Genomic DNA, 9,549 nt, shown 5'->3' with positions numbered 1-9,549 from the left:
TTGACAAACTAAGAGGCTTTGGGTCTAGTATGTTGAGAAGAAAGAAAGAAAATTCATTTTGTGAAATGACATAAGAATGGGATCTCTAGTTAAAGAGATGTTAAGTATGTAGAAAGAATGATATTAAGGTATCATGAAAGAAAGATTTGCTATAACTGATGTGTCCTTGTAGATGGACAACAAATAGAGTATGTTTCCATAAGAAGAAAAGATAGCGAAAATTAGAGAATGGGGACGGAAAGAAGGACATAAAGAGATAGAGATAGAAAGGTGAAGAAGGAATGACAAGAAAATGGGACATAAAGAGTAGAAAGTGCAAGAGGGTTGATATGTCTAGAGAAAGAAAGGAAAGATAGAGAGAGTCTATCTTAGAAAGACCCTCAGGTCAAAGAGTCAAAGAGACAAAGGGTCTATGAAATGTACGGATGAGTACAAGAGTAGATTGGTATTGCTTAAGAGCAAGTAGACATGAAGAAAAGAAAGTCCAGTGTTATGTGGAATGTGTGTGAGATATGATGAGTAGAGCTTGCACCATGTCATTGATGCTATAGTGATAGCACTGAACAGAGGTAAATTAGAAGATATATGAGACAAACATGTAGATAGAGAGAAATAGGTGCAACAACAGTCATGACTGACACTTAATAAAAAGTTAGTAAAAATCTTCAATTGTTGTTATGTTAGGAGTTAAGTAACACGAGAGAACGAGTCAAGACTTCTGAGGAAGTAAAAGGTGTGGAGTATGCAAAGTAAGATGACACTTTGTTAGTGTGTCCACAAGTGAAAAAGAAGAGGAGGTGAAGCTCCTAGGTTGAGAAAAGATGGACCTGTAAGATTATGTAGATATGTGTGTTATTTAACAGTTTACTTGTGAGTAACTGTTAGAGTCCCAGTAGAGAATATAATGGTCAAGTGTCATATAAATACAAAAGGTTATATACATTAAAGGTGTGTGATTTCCCAATGTAAGAGATGAGTATTTATGTGAAAATACATCTTTTTAAATGTTTCAGTTATGAAATAGGTAAGAAGAAGAGAGAAAGTCACAACAACTGGCTTGCAAGCAGCCAAGGGCTAAAGAAGATGAATACCCACAAAATTTCATGATCGAATATTTCGGTTACGAGAAAGGAAACATGATAGTTGTGAATTAGGTAATGAAGTGGTAATATAGAAACTAGATAAATATGATGTGCATGCAGTGAATGTGCGTTTATTAAAACTTATGTTGTAATGAAAAATTTTTAGATTTATGCTTATTTTCTTTGTAATTGAACTTCTACACAGGATTTCATCATTGTATTGGATTTTTTTCTATATTGTGGTAAAAAAATATAGAATTTTCACGTGTTTGATTTTTTTGAACTGCATTTTTTTAAATCCATTGGAAAAATACATCCCATATTTTCTAATAATTGCATTGGAAAAATATAACACCTTTTTTAAAAACTACCACAATTAGTTTTGGTGGAAAATACAATTGTTGAAATTGCATCGATTGAAAACCCATGTGTCAAAAATGAGTCAGAATGTTTTGGTCGGAAATGCATCGGATACGACTGTGTTGGGAATGCTTTGGTCAAAAATCCATGAAAATGTAAAATTACCAATGTTAAGAGCATTGGGTGTGGGCAACGGGATGTAACACCAAATTGGTGCCACCTCATCTATAACACCACCATAACACCAAGGGGGAAATGGTGTTCCAGATGTTATATCATGTTAAGAGGTAGAAAGAGAAAATAGAGAAAATTATTTGATTGGTTGATGAAGGAGATAGCTAATCATCTTTCTTGTTTTATCTTGTCCTCGTTACCACAAGATCCACCATAACGAGCTACAACGAGTTGGAGGGGCAGTGTTCCCCCCGTCATGACGCCGTTGAGGCATGCTACATCAGCCTGTTGCTTCTCGTTTTTGGCCCATACCGCATGCTCTAAGATATCCACTCTCGTTTTGTTTAAGCATAAGTGTTAGGCGTGTCAAACCCAACAAATAAAGGGGTACAACAACAGACTCCAATTACACTTCTTTAATGCACTAAAAAGTAGTACAAGGCAAGCAGGGTCGAACCACAGAGACATGGGACAAAAGTCTATACCTCTTTGCGCAAGGTACTTTGGTAACAAAGGGGGATTTGTTTGCAAAAGTCAAATAATGAAAATAACAATCTACTATAAAAACATGAACAAGATAAAACAGATTTGTAAACAAATTGTAAAAGTGCTTCCAGTTCTAGTTCTCAATGTTGCTATTCAACTTGATTATGACTTGATGTAATTCATGATTGCTATTCTAAGTTGGTACTGAAAGATATTAACACGCTCTAATACCTCTTGCTTGCCAAATTATCTAACCAAAACACGCTCTTTGACTAGACCTAGCTTTACTAATTCAACTTAACACACTCTTAGATTGTATTGAAAAACTGCATTAAGTTTTGTACAAGCTTCCCAACAATGTTCATTTCTTCTCATACGCTCGGAAGTGTGAAAACATGTGATATATGTTTTACAATAAGAAAACATATTGCTTGTTACTAATTATTAACTTAATAGAACGATTAGGTGCCCTAAAAGTTAATTAATTGCATAAAAATTCAATTCATGAAAGTGGCCAATCAAACACAAATCAAATTTAAGGGTTCTAGTTTAACAAAAACATAATCACTAGAATAGAATCACAAATCAAACATCAAATCATATGTTTCAAGTCAAGCAATCAACATGTTTTGAACAAGAACTAGAAACTAGGGTTTCTTAGCCACACATGGCTAAGAACAAATCAAACAAGAATAAAGATGGAATTGCAATGTTTAATTCTTACTAAAATGAAATCAAAAGTGTTTTCAATGATTAGGTCTTCTCAAAAGCTTTGAGAAATCTCCCAAAATTGCCCTAGATCGCCAGAAACTGCTCCCAAAACCGTTCTCTCTTCAAATGACGTCTTCTCCTGTCTTTTATTAAAGTTCACGTGCATGCCATGAGACCATGCATTTTTGGCATGACCATGCCTTTTGCCCATGTGTTTTTGGCATGGCCATTTGTCCTGACCATGTGTTTTTGGCGTGGCCCATGCTTTTTGCTAAAATTCCAAAAAGTCTTCACTGTTGACTCCATCATCAATCTAGCTTCACCACGAGTCATGTTGCTCAAATATGAGATGATAAAGGAAAAACACGACCCGTGTCAGTGTGACAAGAACCGCATTTCAAACATAGTCATTTGCTATGATGATAATGCAACAATGACTCGGGTTATGTCTTCATGCTTTCCTCCATGGAATGACCGGTTCATCTTCTCTGCATGCTCCAAAGCTCCAAGAATCCAAGCTCCATGCATCCATGCATCCAAGCTCCACGTTCCATGCTCTATAATGCCTGCAAAATAAATCAAAAATAAAAAAATACCAGACATTCTTAATGAAATATGCGATTGCCCTAATAATCAACTAAATGCAAGAATTATGAAATAGAATGCTATAAAAAGGCGAAAATAAACATGCAAAATAGGTGCATAAAATGCACCTATTAATAAGCGAAGAAATTTTGAACATTATATTATAGTCTAATTAAGGGATTCTAGCGACGATCAAACATAGATAATCTTTATTCATATTCCCCCTACACTACAAGAAAAATGCTTAATAGCTACGGAAAGTTGCTACGGAATCAAAATCTGTAGCTATTATACTACGGAATATGCTACGGAATGTCTTGTCGTAGCTATATTGCTACGGAAATGGTTATGGAATTGCATTCCATAGCTAAATCCTAAATAGCTACGGAAAGTTGCTATGGAATCAAAATTGTAGTTATTTAACTACGAAATATGCTACAGAATGGCTGGTCGTAGCTATTTTGCTACGAAAAGGGCTATGGAAATGCATTTCGTAGGTAAATCCTAAATAGTTGTTATGAAATCAAAATTACGTAGCTATTTTACTACACAATATGCTACCGAATTGTTGGTTATAGCTAGTTCGCTATGAAACTTGTTATAGAATTCATATATGTAGCTAGTTAGCTACATAACTAGCTACCAAATTAAAATTCGTAGGTAGTTGGCTACGAAATTGAAATTCGTAGCTACTTTTGCTACAAAAATTTGCTACACAATAAAATTTCGTAGCTAATCCACTATAGAACTTTTTACGAAAATCTTAACCATAGTTACTTGTGTATACAACTTGTTTTTTGATTTGTAAAATAGCAACGGAAACATATTCCGTAGCTATTTGGCTACGAAATATTTCGTAGTCAAGTAGCTACGGAATATGTTTCGATAGCAAAAAATAGAAAATTGTTTTTAATGATAGTTAAAAAAAAGAAAAAGTAATCATGATAGATTAAAGAGGATGGTCTCCACTAGCAAACTAGTAATATCACTTAAGAATATTGGGTATTTTAGTTGATAAATGTTTTATAAATCGTACCACTTCCATTTAGGAACTGTGAGTTAGTAAAAATATAAAAACATTTGAAGGGTAATTTAGTAAATTAAGTATTAAGGGGCTTAGAGTAAAGATGAGAATATAAAGGGCTTAAATTAAATAAATGGAATCAAGTTTGATAATGCTCAGACTACTTTATCGTGTTCATAAAATTTATTCTTGAAGAGAGATTCTAGATCTAGGGCAGACAGAAGCAATGCCATTTCAGACCACACACGATGAAGAGCTAACTATTTCCGGTCCCTAGCATGGATTGACTCTATGAAGTTTTTCCAACAATAACACTCCGGCGTGGCTGAAGTAGCTTCAATAGAGAGAGAGAGAGAGAGAGAGAGAGAGAGATTACGAGAGCGTGATGAAGAGGAAGAGAATTAGACATTCACTACTCAGATTTCTGGCGAAGGTTTGGTGATTGAATGAAGTGCTCCGGTGAAGTGGTTACAAAGGATTTCAGCTATTTGATTACAGAGGTCGGAAGTTGAGTCGATGGTAGGGACGAGTCTAATCTCCAATGTATCTAATAACCGGAAAGCAGTAACTTCGACGAAGAAACTAGGTGGATCAAGTTTAATCTAGAGTCGGATCAGTACATATGTGTAATTGTCATGTATACGAATTGATTAGTTGCGGTATTAGCTAAGTTAGTGTACATAGATCAAAGGTGAGGTTGGAACTGTGCTTGAAAACATTTTTTTGACAGAGCATCTACTTTTCGGAGAAGATCAGGTAACTCCGACGAGAGCATTATGCTCGGGCCAGTCGCGTGAGAGATACGATGTGATCTATATGATTTTTCTGCAACATTAACCCTATGTGCTTCTTTGGAGAGGCATCCATGGTGTTGGACGACAGTGAGATCTGTGGTGGAGTCTGGCGTGACCTATAGACTGTCTCTCATACAGGGAAAGTTCCATTCAACTTCCAAATTGACTTCCATTGATGAGATTTCAGGAATAAATTAGAGGCCGCTAATAAATATTCCAGCATGAACTACAAACATCCTCTGCTGCGCTTCGCCCCCAAATCCTGTAAATCCTCTTGTTTGCTCCGTCTATAGCCCCCTACTCCCTTAATCGCTAGGTACGTTCCATCCATTTTTCTCTATTCTGGTATTGAAAAATCTAAAACATTTTCAGCAAGAATGTTGAGTTCTAGAAGATTTTCTAATTACTTATTAAATTAAATGTTTGTGATGTCTAATTTCAGTAAGTACTATTGTTACAGAGTAGTTTGGTCCATTTTAGCAATTTTCTAGTAATTGGTTTTGTAAATTAGATCCTCTTGAACAATGTTTAGCTTTTGAGAACTATGAACACCATAGTAGCTTCTCTAAATGTTGTGGTAGAGTTAATGAGTTTAAGGGAGAAAAAGTTCACGACACATTTCATTTGATTATTGTAGTGTTAATTGGCTTAGTGCTTAGTATTAAAAGAACCATCGACATTACAAATCATACCAAAAAGATAAAACATAACTCAGAGAAAATATATAAGGTTCACATAAGTCCATATGCATTCATTGAATAGTTCAATTATCATATTTTTAACTAGCAACATGTTATTTGACTGAGATTATTGATTGCTTTCTTGGAGTTAAGAACTAAACATACCCTGATAAAAAACCACATGACGCAATCATAATCAAGAAACCAAATGATATCCATCTAATGATCTAAATCATAAGTCCAAAAAAATTTACTTTTTTGTGTAATATACATCAAATCACAATTGGCAGAAATTAAAGAAATTCCTCCATTTCTTTATGGCACACGTTGTTATCTAATAATAGCTCTAGCATTATCATAAAAATTATGTCTTTTGGGCTGCAACTCCTGCATAGATAATCCACTACACCACCATTGTAATTGTTACTATATTCCACAAGATTTTGAGTTCCTGATATGCCGTCTCCTAAATTGCCTCATCCAAGATTCTTCTTGGCTGCACGTAGACTCACTTGTAAAGGCTAAAAGCACATAAAGGAACATCTAATCATTGACAAATGGACTGACTGTAAGATTTATTTAAAAAAAATACTTTATTTAAGAAAATAATATGATTTTAATTTCTTTATGAATGATGCAAGTGGATTGCAGGAGTAATGATGGTGATGATGGGGCATTGAGAGCTATTGATCTTTAATATGATATTGCGTTGATTTCTAGTGGTTTCACTGTGAGTAATTACTGTGATTTACATTTTTGGTTGCTTTGTTAAAAAGGTTGAGTATAATTACAAAAATGGAAATATTTAAGTACTTTTTGTTTTGGTCATTATTAACATACAACGGATTGATTTTTAATTAAGTTTATTTAAAATTTGATTTTGCAGGTTCTGCGATTTTGGTTAAGATTATCAATTTCTGGATTGGAGCTAGTTACGTGTTGACTTTAACTCATTTTCTAGTAATTTGTTTGATATTGTCGAAGTGTCTAGCATAATTCTAACCAATCTCATAAGAATCCAGAAGCTCTAATTCTGGTTCAGCTTCAATGGTTCAAATCTGTGTAATAACATTTTAATTCTATTTATCTACTCTGTATGCAGGTTGTGGCATTTAAGGCCAACTTTACTTCCATCTCACTCTCGAACCAGCCGTAAGGTTATATATTTCATCTTCTGTCAAATTTTTGTTGTTGGGTTTTTTTAACAACAGACATTGGCCCCTCTCTAATTTCTATTTGCTTAAAAAATCAATATAATAGAAAATTCTTAACTTATATACTTCTCAACTTTAGTTTTACCTTTAGCAAACACCTCTAGTACTTTGTAGATCTTTATGCTAACAAAAAATGTTGTCCACAACTTTGGATGAGATATACTTCAACTTCAGCACCATTAGTTTAGATATTTAACTGGTCACTATCAACTTCCCGAATTCATAATCCACCACCATCACCTACCCCAAAACCAGTCAAATGTAATTTGTATTTTGTAACTTCAAACCTATAAAATGATGATGTGGCACCGCCACACTGGTTGCTGCCATGTCATCGTCAATGTGAAAATAGTTGCCTATATCAGTAAGAAATGATAGCTTATTGCTGTTATAGGTAAAAATATTAGTACATTGTCTTGATTGGTATAAATACATAAGTACATTGGTATTTCTTGTAATTTGACATCCATTTATTTCAGGAAAGATGTCACAATTCATATTAAGAGGAGCATATGGTGATAATCAAAGGAAAAGAAAGGTGCTCAAACATTGCAATGAAAGCAAAATACAAATATGGTGATAGAATATTATGTATCGAATAATGTTTTTCATTAAATTTGTAGCGACTTTTGATTTTGAAATATGTATCTTTTGATGTGTTGGATATGTCTTTTAGTTTCTATAGAAATACTTTGTTATTTTTGGTTTTATATTAATTGTATTTTTGTAAATTGATATAATAAGTCAAATTAAATAACCGAATTTTATAGAAAAAATGGTATGGAACGATTGCTATGAAATTGACTACAAAAAGTTGTTACGAAATTTGCTACGGAACGAACGGCTATGGAATTTGTTACGGAACAAATGACTACAGAATTTGCTACAGAACAATTAGCTACGGAATTTGTTATGGACCAAATGGCTACGGAATTTGCTACAAAACAATTAGCTACAGAATTTGCTATGGACCAAATGGCTACGAAATTTGCTACGGAACAATTAGCTATGGAATTTGCTATGGATCAAATGACTACAGAATTAGCTACGGAACAATTAGCTACGAAATTTGCTATGGACCAAATGGCTACGAAATTTGCTACAGAGCAAAATGGATACGGAATTTGCTACATAATTCATTGTTACGGAATTGTGATGAAAGTGTGTTGTAGTTGAAATGCTACGGATAGACGTTGTAGCAACGGCCATAGCAAAATTGATACGGAACTATAATTTCGTAGTTAAACATTTTGCTACAAGAAATCTTACTATGGAATCTCATTGGCAAATTTCGTAGCAACTTCCGTAGTTATTTAGGTTTAGCTACAGAATTACATCATTTTGCTACAGAATTTTTCCGTAGTTAAATTGAAATTTTCTTGTAGTGCTATATGCGATGTGTGAAAAGTGTGTCGAGCTATTTGTCGAAAGCATTGTTGGAAAATTTTCATAGGACTACTTTTCCATCAAAATCAGTTTTTTTCGGAATAGTGTCGCTAAAGCTATTTCCTAACTTTCGACCAATATGGCCACTGCAAATTCTCCCATTTTTCCAATATTGTTCATGGTCTCATGCTTATTTCACAAAGGAGCAACATACCATGACATTTGTCCCTACTCTTACGTTACTACATTAGGCATCAAAATGGAAAGGACAAGTGTCCCTGCATGTATTTGGGTGTTACAATATCTTATATATACAAATGATTTGCATCAGCCTCAGAAAAATTTATGAGCCAGAAAAACTAGAGATGTGTTGTAAAGGAATATGAAGTTCAATAGCTGATAATTCTTCCATGAGAAAAAAAAAACTCTTTAAATTCTTAACTATAGGTTTCATTAAATATTATAGAATTCAAAATGTAACTTTTTTTTTTAATAAAGTTTTATAAATTATAGAACAATACGAAAACTTAGGTGCTGTTTGATTTTCTGAAGCAAAAATTCATGAAGTCTGCGGTTCACCTCGGCAACCCTTTGCAGTAGAAGAGGTGGACCAAACGGCTGCAGACTGTAATAAAAAACGTGTTTTTTTAACATCTGCATACTGCTGCAGATATTAAAAAATTAAAATAAACTAATTTTATAAATCAAAAATAGTTTTTTAATACGGAAAATTTAATAATGTATAACATTTCGGTAAAAATTAATGATATTTCAACAAAAAAATAAAGATACTTAGTAAAAAATAATGATATTTCATCAAAAATCTATCATTATTCAATATAAAAAACAAAAAAAATTCAACAAGAATAAACAAAAAAAAAATAAAAAAAAAAGAAATAAAATTTCAATAACATATAATAAAAAATTCAGCAAGAAAAAAAAGAAGAAGAGGTTGTAAGAGGCAGTACAAGTGTTGCGTCAAACAGAGCACGCGCTAAGTATTTTGACTCTGAAAACTTCTAAAAAACAAACAACTGCGAGATGAAAAGTGAT

At 33.5% G+C, this 9,549-nt stretch overlaps 1 long non-coding RNA gene across 1 annotated transcript; it reads left to right on the top strand.

Annotated features, from left to right (window-relative positions):
- The first annotated feature begins 6,922 nt into the window (after positions 1–6,922).
- On the top strand, positions 6,923–7,841 carry LOC111884472 (uncharacterized). Its single transcript, XR_002847789.3, has 2 exons — positions 6,923–7,053; positions 7,590–7,841. It is a non-coding gene; the product is annotated as an uncharacterized LOC111884472 (long non-coding RNA).
- Positions 7,842–9,549: the final 1,708 nt, after the last annotated feature.

The sequence above is a fragment of the Lactuca sativa genome, chromosome 3 (assembly GCF_002870075.4).
Source record: "Lactuca sativa cultivar Salinas chromosome 3, Lsat_Salinas_v11, whole genome shotgun sequence".
Classification (NCBI taxonomy): Eukaryota; Viridiplantae; Streptophyta; class Magnoliopsida; order Asterales; family Asteraceae; genus Lactuca; species Lactuca sativa.
The sequence above is the reverse complement of the archived record's forward strand: the minus strand, read 5'-3'. Positions and strand labels throughout refer to the sequence as shown.